Raw genomic sequence first — 19477 nt, 5'->3', positions numbered from 1 at the left:
GACATGCTGGTTAGGTGCATTGGCCATGCTAAATTCCCCCTCAGTGTACCCGAACAGGCACCACAGGAGGGTGGCGACTAGGGGATTTTCACAATAACTTCATTGCAGTGTGAACGCAAGCCTAGTTGTGACAGTAATGAATAAACTTTAAAGGGTATCGTGGGGCATTGGGTTTGCATGCCAGAGATCAGAAGCATTTGCTTTGTAAGTTCCTGTATGCAGTGGGGCCCATTGCTGAATGTGTCCCCCTGAAACAGGGGGTGGAAGAGACCTCTACAGATTTCGAAAGGGCTTTAAAAGCTTTTGATGCATACTTCAGTCCAAAACGGAACCTTGTAATCGAGCAAGCATGATTCAACTGGAGATTCCAAAGATCGAGGGAATCTCTTTATTGTCCCTTTAAAAAACCTGTATAGGCTAGTCAGTTGTTCAGATATGGTGCAATGAAAGGTGAACTTATTCATGACTGCATTGTTGTCGAAGTCTATGGTGAAAAGCTGTCAGATATGTTTGCAGGCAAAAGGCATCCGAATGCTCAAACGGCTCAATACGCTAGACAGGTGTAGTAAACCACTGTTAAGCTTATTGCCTGTGTGTGACATGCCTGGGCATGCCCCTGCCGGCCCTGCCTGAGACTCCTCCCTCCCTGGTCCAGGTATAAAAGTGACTGCTCCCCACCCCCCTGCCTCAGTCTCTGGACCAGTTCATCAGCATGGGTGTGCTCCAAGTCTTTTGCGAATAAAAGCCTATTTGTTCTTGCATACAAACTAGTCTTTGCTTGATTGATAGTGCATCAACAGGCCAAACTGAGGAGTAAAATCAGACCATAATCTGTGGAAATACCGAGGCTGCGGATGAGTCTGTTAATTGGGTAGGCCCAAAGGCAGTAACCCCGCCCACTCAAAAGCCCGCCAAAATGGGGGAAAGAGTGGAAAATGCTGTAGCAGCCATTTTATAGTGCCCATCCTGTGGAGAGAAAATGAAAGAATTGCCCAGCAGGGGGTGCAAAGTGTTTCCAGTGCAGAAAGAGATGACACTTCAAACAGTTCTCTAAATATAAATATGCAATTAAAGGAAGAAAGCAAGAGATTATCTCTGAAAAACAGACAATCCAGGAAATTGGGAGTAAGGAAAGAAATGAGAGTACAGGTTTCTAAAAAGCGAAAAATCAAGAGCAAAACTTTTGGTCAGTTGCTTTCAAAGTTAAAGGATTTAAAACTGATTTATACTTGATACCGGGGCTGGTGTTACTGAAACGGCTCTCCATTTGGAATGGCTCAAAGGAGTAGAAACCCAGCCGTGGTATGGATCTGGTCACCCTTAGCCACGCTTAGTAAGGGTAGCTTACTGAAGCCCTCTATATCCTGCAAAATCAAAGCACATCTTAACTCAACAGAAATGCATGTATACAACCGAGTCTTCGAAAAAAAAGTGGACGGAAACCTGCAAAAGGACAACAGGACAGAGTTCTGCCAAGAATTCCCACGGCTCTTTCAAGGGGCTTGATAAGCTCAAAGTTAATAATGTATTACATCCCGTCAAGATGCTCATCCTATATGACTATAAACACCCAGGAAGGTACCACATCCATTGCTGGAGAAAATTGAAGAGGAACTCGACAGAATGTTACACACAGGTGTTAGATCACACATCAACTAGGCAATGTTCATGGTGTGTGACAGTTTTCCAGCTGAATGGTCAGCTCAGCCTCTGCGTAGACCTCACCCAGTTAAATAAAGCTGTCCGGTGGGAAGATGTCCTCAATGGGTGACATCATGGCAAAACTTGCCAACTGTGTACTCTTCACTAAATTTGATGCTGATAGTGGGTTTTGGCAAATATCTCTTAACCGGGAGTTCTGGCTGTTAGCGACATTTATTGTCTTCTTCGGGTGATTCTGCTTTAACTGTTCCCTTTGCGATGTCATCAGCTCTGGAAATATTCCAGCACAGCATGTCAAACATTCTGGAAGAAAAAAGGGAGTAATTTGTCATATGGACATGCTTATCCATGGTGCCATTATCACAGAGTTTTTGAAGTTCTGAAAGCATTACAAGAGGCAGTCAAAAATGTGAAAACTACCATTAGACACACAATACAACAAAAGAGACCCTCAAATAATGAAAGCCTTCAGAGAATTTCCAAAACACAAATATAATACAGATATCCAGAGATTCCGCATAAAGGTCAATCAGGGTTAGAAAATTCATTCCAAACTTAACTATGATCACTGGACCTTTGTGAGACCTTTTGCGAAAAGGCCGGCAGTGGTTTAGTGAAGAAGAAGAGTCACATGGACTCGAAACGTTAACCCTGTTTCTCTCTCCACAGATTCCCCTGACCTGCTGAGTTTATCCAGCGTTTTCTGTTTTTATTTGAGTGGTTTTAGGGGTATTGAGCAAACAAATGCATTTCAAAAAATAAAAGAGCCTCATCTCTTCAGGCACACATTGTAATTCCAGACTTCCCACATTGGTAGCCACAGATATACCCTCAAGAGGCCTTGCAGCTGCAATTATTCAGGTTCAGGGGGATGGTAAAAGAAAGCCAGTCTTTTTTGTGTCCAGGGCATTAACTGAAATGAAACACCATGCAATTATAGAGAAAGACGTGTTCACAGTAACCTGGATATCCAAGAGGTTTTCTGATTATTTGATTGGATTACAATTTCAAATTAAGACAGACCATAAACTACTGGACATTCTTTTGAATATAACAGAGATTGTCAAAATGTCTCTACGTATTCAACATTTCAGACTCAGGATGATGCATAATCATTTTGCAGCTGCCCTTGTGCCAAGGAAAACACAGATCACAGCAGACACATTGGGCACCATCTTAACGCCCGTTCGTGCCACGCTCCCGCTGGTTGGAGAATTTGGTGGCCAGCCAAATCTCTGTTCATTGTGGCAGGATGGGAAAATCCCGCTGACGTGAACAGTGGTAAGAGTCCGGCCAATGTCTAGAGCAATTGTTGATCAAGCAGTAACCCAAGACTTAGTGCTTATTTCAGAGCTGGAAGCATTTTCATCAGTCAGAACTAACTCTCTACCAGCCTCTGAGAAGAAACTATGAGAAATCAGGAAAGCACAAAAGGAAAATGTGGCATGTACCCAGATTAAGAAATTTAGCCAAAATGGTTGGCCAAAATATAGCCCAAAAAATCAGCTCTTATAAAGTACTATGAACAGAGGAAGTATCTAATGACAGTGGAAAATCTTTTAGTATTTAACCATTGACTAGTAATACCCAAGGCTACAAGGGAGGAGATCCTTCATAGAATCCCAATGATAGTCACTTGAAGCTTAGAGTTCATGCACATCAATTTGTGTGGTGGCCAGGAATTTCAAAAGCAATTCATGAATTCATATTGTCATGCCATATTTGTGTGATTAATGGCCAAACACTGACTGAACCTTTATTACCAACTAGTTTTCCAGACAGGCCTTGGAAAAGATTGGGACTAGATTTCTTTGACTTTAGAGAACAAGCGTATCTTATCAGAGTGGATTATTATTCTGGGTGGTTACGTGCTACCGGACTCCAGGCTGAGACTGTGATGAGAACATTAAAAAATATCTTTTCAACATATGGGTTTCCAGATTAAAATGTTTCGGACAATGGCCCAAAGTTCATGAATAAATACTTCCGGAAATTTGCAGAAGACTTTGGAGTCAATCACATTATTAGTTCTCTTCAGCCACCAGCCAAGGGAGAGTACAGAGAGTGTTGAAACCCATTAAAATGCTATTAACTAAGAATAGCAATTGGCATTTAGTCTTGTTGAATTTTGGAGCAGCACCTTTAGTGACAACTTTTTACTGACAGACTGCTTGATTGGCACCACATCCACAAACATCCACTCCTTCCACCATCGACGTTCAGCAGCAGCAGTGTGTACTATCGACAAGATGCACTGCAGCAAGTCACCAAAGATCCTTAGACAGCACCTTTCAAACCCACATCCACTTCCATCTAGAAAGACAAGGGCAGCATAAAGATGGGAATACCATCACCTGCAAGTTCCCCTCCAAGCCACTCACCATCCTGACTTGGAAATGTATCGCTGTTGCTTCCAATCACTGAGTCAAAATCCTGGACTTCCCTCCCTAACGGCATTGTGGGTCAACCCACAGCACATGGACTGCAGCGATTCAAGAAGCCAGCTCACCACTACCTTCCCAAGGGCTACTAGGGATGGGCAATAAATGCTGGCCAGCCAGCGAGCGATGCCCATATCCCACGAATGAATAAAAAAAAAGTTGCTGATGGGCTGAAGGTTGAAAACACAAATGACATCACTGAAGCAGAATTTAAAACGAAATGTTCCATCAGACAACCATAACAGTATAAGAAATATAGAGAGCGATCAAAGAGATGAACAGAACAACTGTTATAGCTCCAGGCATAAAGCATACACTTTAGCAAAGTTAGTACCAAGTCAAAAAGTATAGTTTAGAGATTGAAAGTTTGAAGGCACAGTTCTTAAGTAAACAAACCATCGTCTTCAAACTCCATGGTGGGGTGGGACGTGGGGGGAGGAGGGGGGGTGGTTTATCACAGGTCCTTTAAGGATGGCGCCCTGATCTCTGAAGAGCTAGAATCTTATTAGCGGCTGCAAGAACAAATGAGTTTGATCATTACAAGCTCTGGGATGATGAAAATACGACAACATGAGTCACCTTGCAGAATGGTGATCCAGTCAGCGAACCAATTAGAGACCATCACTCTCAATCAATGGTGACAAGAACGTGATCAAAGAGAAGTAAAGCCAGTGCAAAGGCTTAATCTGTGAAGTTCAGACTTTGGAGGGAGATGGTGGTAACGTAAATAGTTTTAGAAAATAGTTGAATGTCATTAAAAAAAGCTGAGATTATACTTGGGAGCGTTGCAGAGGGAGATTTAGGGCAAAATCTTACCTGATAAAAATGGCAGATGTGTTGTTTCTGGCAGGAAAACTGATGTGTTTCTTTCCAGAGAAATCAGTCGGATTTCTTCCCAGATCTTACGACAGTCTGCCAAAAAAATCAAGGGGGTGTGATTCACACCATTATACGGGGGTGTGAAGGCTAAACACACTGGCAAACCAGCTGCTCAGAGATCAGGGCACCATCCTTAAAGGGCACCCCAATCAGAATTGCGATTAAACCCCCCCCCCCCTCACCCCACCATGGAGGCTCAGGGGCTCCCCTCCCCACCCCTGATCAGAGCCAGCATTCACACCCACCACCTCCCCCCCGCCGCCACCACCACAATCATTGGCCTTTGGCCCTTTCTCCTCCAACACCTCCCACGACCATCAGTCCCTTTTGCTTCCCTGCCCCGCAATCATTGGCCCCTCCTCCTGCCGCCCCCGCTTCCCCCCCACCCCCCCAAATGACAATCGCCGACATCGTCTGCTCAGCGGACTGCTCCCAGCCCACAACCATTTCTGCCTGAACCACCCCCCCCCCCACATGAGTCTCCCACTGGGGACCCCTTGGCATAGGTTGGCACTGCCAGGGTGGCATGGTGCCAACCTGGTGTCAACCTGATTGTGTCAACCTGTGCCATGGGGCAGTGCCAAGTGCCGTTACCAAGACACTGCCTGGCCATGTCACTCACCCTCTATACTTGCCTTTGTGCCCCAGGGAGACCCCCATGGCAGGTTCACATCTTAGTTGTTTTCTTAACATACTGATATAGGAAACTCTTGCATACATTCCATTAACTTGCCTTCCACAAAACATGACGAACTTACTCCTACATTTCCTGCTTGTGAGTTATTGGGCCACATTTTACAATCATAATGATAGCAAGACTTTAGGCTTTGCAGTCATTATTCTACTGAAGCTGACAGCAACTTCATTCAGAGAATAATGAGGAGATTTAGAAATTGTGATCAGTAACTTTGCGCTTCTGTGCAAGATGTGCTGTTGAGGAACCCTCTTCCCCTCAACCTACTCACAGTTGCAATCAATGGAAATCAATTCAATTGATGAGAGCTTCTATTCTCAGACATTTAGGGTGCAAACTTACAAAAAAAACAGGCGGAACCTGAGCTTGCTGGGGAAGCCGGCTTCAGAGCACTCAGGCACCATTGTGCCGGGTTTCCCGATCTCCCAGTGAACTGGGAGACCTCCTGCCACCCCTGCCACACGGACATCGCCCCCCCCCACCCCACTTCATCATGGGTGGCATGTAACCTCCCTCCCCACCTTGGCAACACGATTGCTGGCATCAGGACCCTCCCATTGAGTCCCCTGTTGCGACCCCCTCCACAGTCACCCCCGCGCACCCCCCCCTTTTGCCAATCATCTCCTTGCACAACCCCCTCTTTGCCGATCACGCCCCATCTGCTGATCAACTCTGTCTGCTGATCAGCCCACTTGCGTACGCCATTAGTAGAATTTAATATGGCCAGTGCACCTAACCAGCAGGTCTTTCTCAATTGTGGAAGGAAACTGGGGCACCCGGAGGAAACCCACACAGACAAGGGGAGAATGTGCGAACTCTGCACAGACAGTGACCCAAGCCAGGAATTGAACCCAGGTCTTTGGTGCTGTGAGGTATTAGTGCTAACCACTGTGCCGCCCTGCTTGCTAACATTGCTTTTGTTGCCAAAACATCCTCTTGACTTGGTTGAAACTGAGTTAAACTGGCACTAGGAAAGGGGAAGTCTGCACCACAGAGATTGCCAGATCTTTGTGGACAATTTTCTTTGAGGTCAGCGGCGAGCACCCTTGTTTTGCCACGGACCGCAAAAGCCGGGCCAATAGCTTTTTTTGTGTTTGTATGGCACAACTCAAATGCCAAGCATTTCCATTCTCTCTGTACGCCACCAAACCTGATTACAAATGCACAGCGACTGACAGTTGTTCTTGTTGAGGCTTTACCCAATGAATATAATGAGCTTCCAACAGAATCAGGGACAACATTTGATCCGACAAGAAGTTAGTAACAAGGTTTCACTGTGTTATGTTGTGTGTGTTATGTAAAGTTGAATGGCACAGAGCACAAAAGGAATGGAACGGGGACTTATTGAGGTCAAGAGCTCAAGGCATCAAAACACTACCTGACAAAATGAAAGACTCAATTGTTGCTTAAAGATCTTTATTTAAGTGAAAAGCTTTAATATAAAATGCCCTTCAAGTCAAGACATAAGCTTCCACTGACATTTTAGAAATAAAGTAAAATTATTGACATAACATTATTCTTGGATCTTTATGTTAGTTCTTTCTATTTTAAGTTTTGACCACCTCACAAATCACTTCAATGCTACCAGTTGTGAGACAGTTTTCTGTATTTGGAAGGGAGCTAAGATTGGTGTTTGTGGACTGAAGCTGAAGACAAACAAAGGAATAAAGAAAGGGCACATGGAGTTCCCATAGTGATGCAAGAACAACAGTAAATTCTTGCTGTTAATTTCTGAGGGGTGGATGTGGTTTAAAGTGGAGAAAAAATGAACAGGGAAGAACGCTCCCTGACAAAATTGACTTTAATCCCCATTGTAAATCTATAAACCTGGAAAGTATTACAGTCAAGCAGAGTTACGCAACCTCAAGCTTTTAGAACCCCAAACTCGATGCCCATTAACCACTATGTGCACCTTGCCGACTCACAATCACCGTTGCACACCATCACACAAGTTCAAAACCTACCCCTATGTGTGTAGACACTTACTTGAGGAACAAGTTTGGGTGTGACCGAGCTACTCGCACAGTGACCAGATTGTTACCATTCAACTCATGCCTGGAAGACAAGCAGAGGCCAAACATTGGAAGCATTGGAACATGTAGAAACAGCTGAGTCAAAGTCTTCCGAATTACAGAAGGAGATAGATGAAAGTCACTGTTGTAGAGAATTCAGGCTCTTTAAACAAATCAAAGATAACAGAGTTAGGTCCCAATTACTTGGTTTAGATAACAGCATAATCTATTTATGTTGATACAATGCTCAGATTTGCCTACTTACATAAAATTGGTGTCCTGGGCTGCTAGGAATCCTACTGCATGGAAGTAGATTTAAAATAAAAGATTTTCAGAGTATTGCAAGTTATTTTTATGAATCTTTTGTTTCTACATTGTTGGTCAGAAATTGTGATGTCCTGCTGCTACCAACGTTTGGATAAATGCATTCCACTGGAAGAAGTATTTTGAATCCTCCATATATATTTTGGCAGGACGGGCAGAAATATTGGAGGGATGCCAGCTTCCATCAGTGTTGAAAAGCGCACCTAATGCCACTACATTACTGTCGCATCTAATCAGAGAGGTACCTAACCAGCAAAAACTACCTTCCCAAGGTCTGATACAAAAGTGTGCCATCTGCCACTTTTTGCCAACAGAGGATTGACACTGTAAATGGCAGTGATGGTCACCTGCACCTTCAGGTTCACTCCCTCCATTTCCTTCAATGCGTGCTGTTCTCCTTCGCCGTGGCAAAAGTGCCTGCCTCCCACCTTCATCAGCTATTATACAGAAGGGTTAAATGCTGCTTCACTCAATTTTTTGTCCATGAAGTCAGTTTAAAGCTTCTGCATTTGTTATTCCAGCAATAAACAGCCATCATTCACAAACAACCTTTGTTATGAGACTATGGCCTGAATTTTACCGCCCTGCCCACCACGGGGATCAGAGCAGGCAAGGGACGGACAATGGAAAGGTCTACTGACCTCGGGCAGATTTTTACAGTTTCGGGATGAGCGGGGCCGTAAAATTCTGCTCTACACGTGGAATTCTGCATCTTTTTTCTAATTGTGGTGGCGGGAGGTTCTGGCGGCACTGTTTCCGTTGGCTGGAATGGTATGAACTCAAACCCATTTCTGCGCTTGGAGCCTCATTAATTATGCACAAGACAGCATTTCTCCAAATCACCTGGCGGGTCGGGCCACCATCAGCTAGCAGGGCTGAAGGTCCGGGAACCATATGTGAATGCCAGTCCAGAACCCTCATGTCACTCCATCCAGCCCATCTATCTTCACAAGACTGTGTAGGATGTCCGGAATCCAGAGGAAAAAGGCTAGCAGCCTCAAGACATCTGTGCTATGATCCAACCACCATGCCCTCGAGGCCTTGATTTAAGGAATCTGGGTGCAGAGGCATGTCCTGTACCCAAGTGAAGGCTCCAGGAAGCACACCAACTTCACCTCCCCACCCTGGGAGGTTGCTGCCCCAGAGGTCAGCACAGCTGGCAACTGCACAATTGGCAGGAAATGGATAAATGATCACATTCACTCTGCCAAAGCAAGTCCCTTTTCAACGCCCTTCACTATCAAACTCTCATCAGGGCATCACATACTCAAACAGCGATTCTCTTCACAGATCTCATGCATCGCTTAGCGGGAGGCACGTTTTCTCTCATGGACTCTTTCACATCATCACAATCTCATCACATTATACCCTCTGTCCCTCTGGGTAGGGCATAGCCAGATTGCAAAGGATACAGCAAACTATGAATATGCAGGAAACCTTCTCCGGTGCATGTTACAGTGAGCCGTCTGAGCGGTCCCAGCATCTGAATTGTGTCTTCAAAAGTCCTGTGGTTTACTCGATGAGACAGCATGTGGAGCTGTGAGCAGCATTGAACCTCTCCTTGGCATGAGTCTGAGGGTCACATATTGGAGTCATCAGCCACTGCGTAAGTGAGTAGCCCTCACCCCTAACAACCATCTCCACAGATGTTCCAGATCCAGTCATTGCTGAGATAGGTATTCCAGTCCTCTGCCTGAGTTCATCACCTGCGAGGCACCATGTGGACATCTACCCACTGCATCTAGAGATGTGTGTATCCCCTTCCAGTAAATAATGTGGTATCCTTTGATCCCTTTGTTTGTGAACATTTCATGCAGCCTTATCAGGGTCCAGCTTCTGTCCCCTCTCCCTTCCATTGTTTGTCATCCTCATCCACCCCCTTGCATCTCTGTCGGCCATTGTGCCCCACCCTTACCCCTGCCCCACTCTTGCACAGCCCCCCTTCCACATTGCCCCCGCCCCCATCAGCCTTCACTTTGCAACCACCCCTGGTTGAACTTCGGTCCATTGGAGTGGAAGGTCCATGAGGCCAGCAGCACAGTGCGGTCCATAAAGACCAGCTCGGCATGGAGCTGGAGGCTACAGTCTGATGTGCCCCAGCAGAGTGATATTCAGTGCAACAGGAGCGGTGCAACACTATGGCAGGTCGGTTATGTATGTTTCACTCACCTCAAAGTCTCAAGTGAACTGAGGTTCATCTTGTGCATGTCACTCTTTTTCAAACAGGTTTGAGGCCAATGACACGACGCAAGATTGGAAGGCTTAACGAGGTTCCAGCGAGCATTTGTTTTAATGAGCATTCATGAGATGCAAAGAAATGAGATGCAAGTAAATGAAAATAGCGTTCACACCACCAGGAAAACCGACCCACCATTGGGAGGGTTTCAACCCGTTTTATGCCCGCAGGTTTCCAACTTTTCGGCTCCCACTGGATTCTAAAGTTTAAGTTTAAGTTTACTTATTGTCACAAATAGACTTACACTAACATTGCAATGGTTATTGTGAAAATCCCCTAGGTGCCACACTCCAGCGCCTGCTCGGGTACACTGAGGGAAAATTTAGCATGGCCAATGCACCTAACCAGCACGTCTTTCAGACTGTGGGAGGAAACCGGAGCACCCGGAGGAAACCCACGCAGACACTGAGAGAACATACAGACTCCGCACAGACAGTGACCCAAGCCAGGAATCGAACCCGCAGGCAGCAGTGCTAACCACTGCACTTGCCACTAAACCCATTGTGGACGGGATGGGAGAATTCCCCTCATTATTTTCCCTATGTGCAGCCAGTTATCTTTAAATAGGGCATTGCTTCAAATTTAAACAAAGCTGTTTACATGTGAATTTTCTTCTCCTGGAAAGCTTCCTTTGTAAAACCCAATATGAGTGGGGAGAGTGTCTGACCTATGTTAAAAGAAGCTGGTCCTACAAGAAGAGGTGCTAATGACACACTGCCCTACTACAGCCTAGCTGGAAAACCTACTTTAAAGTCAGGAAATGAGGCAAGAAGATAAAAACATTGCAAAATATTCAATGCAAAATTGCTGGTCCTCTGCTTGTGCCTGTCATTTTGCACTGTCAGTGAGGCTGCACACTAAGATTATAATGGCTGTAATTGGCTTCTGCGTTCCAAGACTTTCAGGTTGTTCACTAAAAGTGGTAAAACATTGAAGGTTTGAGTAAACTGGAGGAGTCTCACGTCCGCAGGAGGCCAAGTCCAAGCACTGAAACACCACAACCTCAGTTCCCTGCTTTGGAAAGGACACAAAACTGGTAGCTCCCATTGGAATACAAGTTACAATTATTAATCACAAAGGTGTTAATAATAGTTTTTGTTTAGCACCACAAATACTGCCATGATATATAAATGAATCAAATTCCTGAGAAATTAATTTTTTAATGTCCTTTTGGAGTATGCTTTTTGGTTTTATTTTCACTCCATCTCCTTTCCAGAGTGCCCCAACTAGAGAAGAGCTCCAAGGTGTCAGCAACTCTCCGGCCTGTACACCCAAGTAAACATTTTTCATGGATCATACAGGGAAACAAATGTTGATGGAGTACTAAGCCACAAGGACCATTATCGTCCATCCTTATAAAAACAAATTACTGCTGGATGCTGGAATCTGAAACCAAAAGAGAAAATGCTGGAAAATCTCAGTAGGTCTGGCAGCATCTGTGAGGAGAGAGAAAGGAGAGTCTACTGAGGTGGACTCGAAACGTCAGCTCTTTTCTCTCCTTACAGATGCTGCCAGACCTGCTGAGACCTCCCACCCTTATCTTGTCCTCACCCAGCATTAGCATTCAATAATAAGGGTTACTATGTAATAATTAAGAACTAATTCCTCTTACATGTCCCAGTACCTATAAATGCCATACGCAATATCTTTACCTCTGCCTTGCTATCGGCTAACTCATCCCAAACCAGTGAATCATAGAATCCTATAGTGCAGGAGGCCATTCGGCCCACCGAGTCTGCACCGACCACATTCCCACCCAGGCCCTAGCCCCCATAGCCCCATGCATTTATCCTAGCCAGGCCCCCGACACTAAGGGACAATTTAGCGTGGCCAATCCACCTAATCCGCACATCTTTCGACTGTGGGAGGAAACCGGAGCACCCGGAGGATACCCACGCAGACACGGAGAGAATGTACAAACCCCACACAGACAGTGACCCAAGCCAGAAATTGAACCCGGGTCCCTGGTGCTGTGAAGCAGCAGTGCTAACCACTGTGCTACCTTGAACACGAAACATTTTTGGTCTCAATAGTTTAGCTCCAAAGACCTATTCCTTAATGCTTTGTAAAGGCAGGGAAAAAAATGCTAAAAGTAAAATCTGCAACACTGTAAGTTTCCACTTTGTGAAAGGTTATCCAGCAGAATGATTTAACATTCTGTTCATGAATGCCCACGGTCATGTTTTTCATCTGACCTCCAGGATGGCTCCTGCGATGTCAAAGGAACAGAACAGATAGTGTTCTGCTAAATTAAAGCCACAGCACTCCCTCCAAGAGCCCCTGTGTGCAGTGGAGCCCAGTAACAAGCTTCCTTTTCATTGTCATTTCATGTTGTAAGAGTATTTTCAACAGCAGGTTATACTGTGGAGGGCAATGTTATTCCAAGGAGAGTTGGAGTGGAAGCATTTCAGCAGGATTGTACGTTAGATGAAAAGAGGAACTGAATGCTGCAAATCTAAAATAAACCTTCCAATTCTGCAAAAACACAGCTGTCAGCATCTGTCCAGAGATGAGGCAAGCTAATATTTTAATTTCAAACTCAAAATGTTACCTTTTTTTCAGATCTGAGATGTCTCAAGCATCTTCTGATATTATATCAGCACCACGGTTACTGCCCGAGGGAACAGACCTTAATAGAATGAATGAAAACAATTAAACAGCTATTTTAATCTGGCAACCATTTTTATTTGTTATTTCTTGAATTAATTCCATCTCATGAATTGTTTATCGAAACATAGAAAATAGGTGCAGGAGGAGGCCATTCGACCCTTCGAGCCTGCACCACCATTCAATATGATCATAGCTGATCGTGCACTTTCAGTATCCCACTCCCACTTTTTCTCCATACCCCTTGATCCCTTTAGCCAAAAGGGCCATGTCCAGCTCCTCCTTGAAGATATCTAATGAACTGGCCCCAACAGCTTTCTGTGGTAGAGAATTTCACAGGTTCACAACTCTCTGAGTGAAGAAATTCTTCCTCATCTCAATCCTGAATGGCTTACCCCTTATTCTTAGACTGTGCCCCCTAGTTCTGGACTTTCCCAACATCGGGAACATTCTTTCCGCATCTAGCCTGTCCAGTCCCATGTTTCTATGAGACATGATGAGCTTTTGTCTTCAAATCAGTCCTTTATCAAAATATCCCCTTGTAGCATCCTGTGCACTACCAAAAATGAAATACAGCCCAGAAAATTGTACTCCACTTGCTTTACTAAATGGTAACTAATTAGAATTAAGTGAACCCTTATAGAAATAAGCACTGCTCCCCTAGATCAAGCACTGTCCATTGCTTGTCAGTTAAGACCTGTGAAAGGGTTAACATGATGGTGATAGTACCTCGAAATGACTGTCAAAACCATGTGGAATACATTTTAAACATCATTTACCTTGTACAGGATTATTATTTTGATCATCGTTCTCATGTGATTTTTCAAAACTGTCAGAGTTTGCAGTGACTGCAGTGAAGCTCTCAGCTACGGATTTCTCAAAAGCCAGCATTAATTTCTTTCTGGTCATTTTTTTGAAGATGTGACAGAGTGTGTTGATGAGGGTAATCACGGTTGCTGTGTCTACACGGGCTTCCAGAAGCCATTTGATGAAATGACACTTAATATGTTTTCCAGCAAATATGAAGTCCATGGAATAAGAGGGACAGTGACAGCACAGACACAAAGTCGTTGAGTGACAAGAAACAGAAAGTTATGGTGAATAGTTGTCTTTGGACTGGACGAAGGTGTGATTTCCCAGTGGCTGATAATTGGACAACTGCTTTTTGTGGTATATTAGTGACATAGGGTACAATTAAAAATTTGTGGATGACAAAAAACTTGGAAGTACTGTATATTGAGAGGAGCTTAGTGGTTGACTTCAAGAGGATGGAAAACAATGCATTTTAGTCGGAAGATGGAGGAGAGGCAATATGAAATATGGGAACAGAAACTGTCAGAGAAAGGAACGAATGAAAAGTGGAACTTTTTCAAGGAACAAATACTGGGTGTCCTTGATAGGTATGTCCCTGTCAGGCAGGGAGGAAATGGCCGATTGAGGGAACCATGGTTCACGAAAGAGGTGGAATGTCTTGTGAAAAGGAAGAGGGAAGCTTATGTAGGGATGAGGAAACAAGGTTCAGATGGCTCGATTGAGGGTTACAAGTTAGCAAGGAATGAGCTGAAAAAGGGGCTTAGGCGAGCTAGGAGGGGACATGAGAAGCCCTTGGCGGGTCGGATCAAGGAAAACCCCAAGGCTTTTTACTCTTATGTGAGGAATAAAAGAATGACCAGGGTGAGGTTAGGGCCGGTCAAGGACAGTAGTGGGAACTTGTGTATGGAGTCAGTAGAGATAGGTGAGGTGATGAATGAATACTTTTCTTCAGTGTTCACCAAGGAGAGGGGCCATGTTTTTGAGGAAGAGAAGGTGTTACAGGCTAATAGGCTGGAGGAAATAGATGTTCGGAGGGAGGATGTCCTGGCAGTTTTGAATAAACTGAAGGTCGATAAGTCCCCTGGGCCTGATGAAATATATCCTAGGATTCTTTGGGAGGCAAGGGATGAGATTGCAGAGCCTTTTGCTTTCATGTTTGGGTCCTCGCTGTCCACGGGGATAGTGCCAGAGGACTGGAGAATGGCGAATGTTGTTCCTCTGTTTAAGAAAGGGAATAGAAATGACCCTGGTAATTATAGACCGGTTAGTCTTACTTCGGTGGTTGGTAAATTGATGGAAAAGGTCCTTAGGGATGGGATTTACGACCATTTAGAAAGATGCGGATTAATCCGGGATAGTCAGCACAGATTCGTGAAGGGCAAGTCGTGCCTCACAAATTTGATAGAATTTTTTGAGGAGGTAACTAAGTGTGTTGATGAAGGTAGGGCAGTTGATGTCATATACATGGATTTTAGTAAGGCGTTTGATAAGGTCCCCCATGGTCGGCTTATGATGAAAGTGAGGAGGTGTGGGATAGAGGGAAAGTTGGCCGATTGGATAGGTAACTGGCTGTCTGATCGAAGACAGAGGGTGGTGGTGGATGGAAAATTTTCGGATTGGAGGCAGGTTGCTAGCAGAGTGCCGCAGGGATCAGTGCTTGGTCCTCTGCTCTTTGTGATTTTTATTAATGACTTAGAGGAGGGGGCTGAAGGGTGGATCAGTAAATTTGCTGATGACACCAAGATTGGTGGAGTAGTGGATGAGGTGGAGGGCTGTTGTAGGCTGCAAAGAGACATAGATAGGATGCAAAGCTGGGCTGAAAAATGGCAAATGGAGTTTAACCCTGATGAATGTGAGGTGATTCATTTTGGTAGGACTAATTTAAATGTGGATTACAGGGTCAAAGGTAGGGTTAGAACATAGAACATAGAATAGTACAGCACAGAACAGGCCCTTCGGCCCACGATGTTGTGCCGAGCTTTATCTGAAACCAAGATCAAGCTATCCCACTCCCTATCATCCTGGTATGCTCCATGTGCCTATCCAATAACCGCTTAAATGTTCCTAAAGTGTCTGACTCCACTATCACTGCAGGCAGTCCATTCCACACCCCAACCACTTTCTGCGTAAAGAACCTACCTCTGATATCCTTCCTGTATCTCCCACCACGAACCCTATAGTTATGCCCCCTTGTAATAGCTCCATCCATCCGAGGAAATAGTCTTTGAACGTTCACTCTATCTATCCCCTTCATCATTTTATAAACCTCCATTAAGTCTCCCCTCAGCCTCCTCCGCTCCAGAGAGAACAGCCCTAGCTCCCTCAACCTTTCCTCATAAGACCTACCCTCCAAACGAGGCAGCATCCTGGTAAATCTCCTCTGCACTCTTTCCAGCGCTTCCACATCCTTCTTATAGTGAGGTGACCAGAACTGCACACAATATTCCAAATGTGGTCTCACCAAGGTCCTGTACAGTTGCAGCATAACCCACGGCTCTTAAACTCCAACCCCCTGTTAATAAAAGCTAACACACTATAGGCTTTCTTCACAGCTCTATCCACTTGAGTGGCAACCTTCAGAGATCTGTGGATATGGACCCCAAGATCTCTCTGTTCCTCTACAGTCTTCAGAACACTACCTTTGACCCTGTAATCCACATTTAAATTAGTCCAACCAAAATGAATCACCTCACATTTATCAGGGTTAAACTCCATTTGCCATTTTTCAGCCCAGCTTTGCATCCTATCTATGTCTCTTTGCAGCCTACAATAGCCCTCCACCTCATCCACTACTCCACCAATCTTGGCGTCATCAGCAAATTTACTGATCCACCCTTCAGTCCCAGTTCTGAAGACTGTGGAGGAACAGAGAGATCTTGGGGTCCATATCCACAGATCTCTAAAGGTTTCCACTCAAGTGGATAGAGCTGTGAAGAAGGCCTATAGTGTGTTAGCTTTTATTAACAGGAGGTTGGAGTTTAAGAGCCGTGGGGTTATGCTGCAACTGTACAGGACCTTGGTGAGATCACATTTGGAATATTGTGTGCAGTTCTGGTCACCTCACTATAAGAAGGATGTGGAAGCGCTGGAAAGAGTGCAGAGGAGATTTACCAGGATGCTGCCTGGTTTGGAGGGTAGGTCTTATGAGGAAAGGTTGAGGGAGCTAGGGCTGTTCTCTCTGGAGCGGAGGAGGCTGAGGGGAGACTTAATAGAGGTTTATAAAATGATGAAGGGGATAGATAGAGTGAACGTTCAAAGACTATTTCCTCGGGTGGATGGAGCTATTACAAGGGGGCATAACTATAGGGTTCGTGGTGGGAGATACAGGAAGGATATCAGAGGTAGGTTCTTTACGCAGAGAGTGGTTGGGGTGTGGAATGGACTGCCTGCAGTGATAGTGGAGTCAGACACTTTAGGAACATTTAAGCGGTTATTGGATAGGCACATGGAGCACACCAGGATGATAGGGAGTGGGATAGCTTGATCTTGGTTTCAGATAAAGCTCGGCACAACATTGTGGGCCGCAGGGCCTGTTCTGTGCTGTACTGTTCTATGTTCTATGTTCTATGAAATAAATGCTATAGTTCGAAAGGGGGTGTCGGAACAAACAGGTCTGGGCATATATGCACATGTAAAAGTTGTGTATGTTACCATTTACCAGAAACTGAACTGGACCAGCCACATAAAATACTGTGGCTATGAGAACAGATCAGAAACTGGGAATTCTACAGGGAGTAACTCACCTCTTGATTTCACCGCAGGAGACTTGGCTGTGGAGGCCATAATGGGTCGGGCAAAAAGGAAAGATGATTTAATTCTATTGTTTGCAACATTGGTCTGCCATCTGGTGGACTACGGATGTGGCACTTAGTGTCTCTGTCACCTTCGCCCATCCATGTTTTCTGTTTGCATGATGTCTTCTTTATGTCATTCACAAAGGTCCTCCAGGTAATCCTCCAAAAGGTTAAATGGCCTCTTCCTGGAAGCCTCCTCCAGTGAGTCAATCTTCTGTGAGAAGGAAATGATTTAAGACAATGCTCCGTAAAGAACAAGTTAAATGAATGGATTGAAAATCTTTGGCAGAGGACTGTGTGTAGCTTACACAGCACTCCCCAGACATACTCTGAAAAAGATTTCTTCACACAAACAATAATACTTTGATCCACCAAACATCTGAGGGCTCTACTGGTTGTATTCCAATTATGTTCAAACCACATTGGTCTTTAAATTAATGTTTGAGCATTTTACATTCATTTTTATACCAATGAGAAGGGTGTAAAACTTTACAGTGACATGATATCAATTGAATGGATGCAGGATTTAGCGTGCAACTTTATAAGGTTGTAAGGTTATACGTTACGAAAACTTAAGATCCTAATGGTAGATCAGAGAACCAAAGAGCGTGGTGTGCAAGAACAATGCGATAGCACCGCGCAAGCACTCCACTGTGGAGAGTGACAGCAGTCTACTTGTTCATTTCAAATAATAAAGGACATAAGCAGAATCTAATGGTGATATAAGCAGGAACAAAGTAGTTTAGAAAAGAAAGTCTACAGGTACATGCAAACTCTACTTCCTACAACATTTCTGCTGGGTGGCTCACAAGTGACCAAGCGAATCATCTTCCATTTCAGGCTACAGTAAGTCTCCTGTTCATGGGTGTCACATGTCATGAATTCTTGCAAAGGGCAAAATCACAAACAGCGAACATACTTTATAATGGGAGTGAATTAGATATGTTCCATTGATTCCAAAATTTAGATGTTAATTGAGTTTTTTCCCTATTAAAGAGAGACTTTCCTGTACTGCAGGCACCAGCTGATCCTTTCACCATTACACACAATTCTCTCTCCGATTCAGAACACCCACCCCCCACATTCCCACTTCCTTCTTATTTATTTTCTGTTTTCTAATGACAGAAAACCAAAAGCAAAAAGTACAGCCTGAGCCCCAAGCCGATTCCTTTCACTCCACCATTACAGGGAGAAATAAGAAAGTAGAATTTAATGGCCTAAGCCTCTCTCCAAAATCATTGACATTACATTATTGTCCAATATGGAGACAGGTCTCCACCTTACTTCTCCTCTCCCCAATATTTAACTACGGTCAAATGCTGAGGCTGGTGGGCTGATTGCAAGGTGGCCTTTATGTTTTAGCTTCAACCTCGATCTAGGGTGGGATGAACTGTCCGGGTTAAATAACATTTGAAAAGCTGTCTGGGGACTGAGGTTTGTGTCTGAACGTGCTGTCTAGACGCGCTTTGCATACTTTTTAAATCACAAGTTATTCCGATGCAGCTCCCGGAGACAGCTCCACAGTGGCTGTCCCCGTGAGAGAGGTCAATAGGAGCTCCAGCCTGCCCTGCTTTTCTCAGCACTCACTCTCACCCCCCCGGGGATGATGAACCTTTCCCAACCTTCCCTGTTAATTGGCTGGCGTGAAGTCATGTCCTGGGTCAACTGTGGCCAAAGGACAAAAAATTCAAGCCTCCTGAGTCAGGAGGGGAGAAAGAGAGAGCTCAAAATAGCCTTGCGCGCCCGTTGGGCACCGCAGGGGCTGGGGTGCATTATAGACTCCAATAATTACATTATGATTTAATGTTGCAAGTTTCCTTTGTTCTGTTCCGGCGGTTCCCCCTCCTTTTGGGGAGCTGCCCCTTTTACTTTGTCCCTGAGTTAATTTGCGTTAATTTATTTGTTTTGCTCTAAAAGAGGGAGAACTCAAGATAAGTTGAAGCTTTAGTGGCTTTACCACCACACCTCCCCCTCCAAAGTCATCAGAAACCCTGCCTTTCACATTCGACAACGCC

The 19477-nt window shown here is 44.7% G+C and overlaps 1 long non-coding RNA gene across 1 annotated transcript; it reads right to left on the bottom strand.

Annotated features, from left to right (window-relative positions):
• Positions 1 to 1053: 1053 nt before the first annotated feature.
• On the bottom strand, positions 1054 to 17676 carry LOC144480022 (uncharacterized). The gene is made up of 5 exons (XR_013495601.1): positions 17412 to 17676; positions 12800 to 12877; positions 7663 to 7851; positions 4920 to 5015; positions 1054 to 1965 (listed from the first exon to the last, which is right to left on the bottom strand). It is a non-coding gene; the product is annotated as an uncharacterized LOC144480022 (long non-coding RNA).
• Positions 17677 to 19477: the final 1801 nt, after the last annotated feature.

Source organism: Mustelus asterias, chromosome 27, assembly GCF_964213995.1.
Source record: "Mustelus asterias chromosome 27, sMusAst1.hap1.1, whole genome shotgun sequence".
Lineage (NCBI taxonomy): Eukaryota > Metazoa > Chordata > Chondrichthyes > Carcharhiniformes > Triakidae > Mustelus > Mustelus asterias.
This window is presented reverse-complemented; position numbering and strand designations above follow the sequence as displayed.